We start from the raw sequence: 2,043 nt of genomic DNA, 5'->3' as shown, positions 1-2,043 counted from the left end.
GCGGCCGCATGACTGACGCGACCGCGTGACAAGGAAAACTCCGAATGACGCGACCGCGTGACCCACGCACCAGAAATTGCAGAAAATGCTCCCAGCGAATTCTGAAGCCCTTTTTGGCCCAAATCCCAGTCCAGAAGGCATAGACCAGAGGTTATGAAGTGGGAGAATGCATCCATTCGAAAGAGTCTCCACTTTAGTTAGTTTTCATGATTTAGATTTAGTTTCGAGAGGGAGATTCTCTCCTCTCTCTTAGGATTAGGATTTAAGATTTCTCTTAGTTTTAGGAGTGACTCTCGATCCCAGGTTCAACGTTCTTTTACTTTATATTTATCTCTGACTTTCAGATACTTTAATGCTTATATTAGTTATGTTGCCTATTGATGAGCGGATACTTTATACGCTTTTTGGGGATAATTTCATATAGTTTTGAGTATGTTTTGGTTAGTTTTTAGGATAAACTATGATGGATGATGCAGAGATCCACTTCTGGGGCCCACTTGGTGTGTGCTGGGGCCCACTTGGTGTGTGCTGGGGCTGAGACTTAAGCAATTCACGTGCAGAGGCCATTTGTGGAGTTGAACGCCAGTTTGGGCGTTCAACTCCAGCTTTTGATCATTTTCTGGCGCTGGACGCCAGAATTGGGCAGAGGACTGGCGTTGAACGCCAGTTTACGTCATCTATCCTTGTGCAAAGTATGGACTATCATATATTTCTGGAAAGCCCTGGATGTCTACTTTCCAACGCAATTGGAAGCACGCCATTTCGAGTTCTGTAGCTACAGAAAATCCACTTTGAGTGCAGGGAGGTCAGAATCCAACAGCATCAGCAGTCCTTTTTCAGCCTGAATCAGATTTTTGCTCAACTCCTTCAATTTCAGCCAGAAAAATACCTGAAATTACAGAAAAACACACAACTCATAGTAAAGTCCAGAAATATGAATTTTTCCTAAAAACTAATAAAAATAGACTAAAAACTAACTAAAACATACTCTAAACTATATGAAATTATCCCCAAAAAGCGTATAAAATATCCGCTCATCACACCTGCACGCCACAAGCACATGGTTAGGGACAGCTTGGTTTAGCCGCTTAGACCAGGATTTTAGTCCTTTAGGCCCTCCTATCCACTTAAGGGTCGAATCCCACGGAGATTGTTGGTTTGAAGCAATCTATGGTTATTGCAGAGGCCATTTGTGGAGTTGAACGCCAGTTTTTATGCTAGTTTGGGCGTTCAACTCCAGCTTTTGATCCTTTTCTGGCGTTGGACGCCAGAATTGGGCAGAGAACTGGCGTTGAACGCCAGTTTACGTCATCTATCCTTGTACAAAGTATGAACTATTATATATTGCTGGAAAGCCCTGGATGTCTACTTTCCAACGCAATTGAAAGCATGCCATTTCGAGTTCTGTAGCTCCAGAAAATCCACTTTGAGTGTAGGGAGGTCAGAATCCAACAGCATCAGCAGTCCTTTTTCAGCCTAAATCAGATTTTTGCTCAGCTCCTTCAATTTCAGCCAGAAAAATACCTGAAATTACAGAAAAACACACAACTCATAGTGAAGTCCAGAAATATGAATTTTTTCTAAAAACTAATAAAAATGTGTCTTCAGGAATGGTCTTCCAAGTAGGATTGATGATGGCTTATCTGAATCATTATGGGGCATTTCCAAGATATAAAAATCAGTGGGAAATATAAGCCCTTTAATGTTCACCAAAACATCTTCAGCAACTCCAGCCACTGTAATAATACTTTTATCTGCTAACACAAAACGAGCTGCTGACCTTTTTAAGGGAGGGAGCCTCAAAATATCATATATAGACAAAGGCATTATACTGACACATGCTCCTAAATCACACATGCAATCATAAATTACTACACCACCAATAGTACAGCTAACTATACAAGGACCTGGATCACTACATTTTTCAGGTAATCCTCCCATTAAAGCAGATATAGAACTACCTAAAGGAATAGTTTCTAATTCATTAATTTTGTCTTTATGGATACATAAGTCTTTTAGAAACTTTGCATATTTAGGTACCTG

The sequence above is a fragment of the Arachis ipaensis genome, chromosome B02 (assembly GCF_000816755.2).
Source record: "Arachis ipaensis cultivar K30076 chromosome B02, Araip1.1, whole genome shotgun sequence".
Taxonomy (NCBI): Eukaryota; Viridiplantae; Streptophyta; class Magnoliopsida; order Fabales; family Fabaceae; genus Arachis; species Arachis ipaensis.
Note: the sequence above shows the minus strand (reverse complement) of the source record.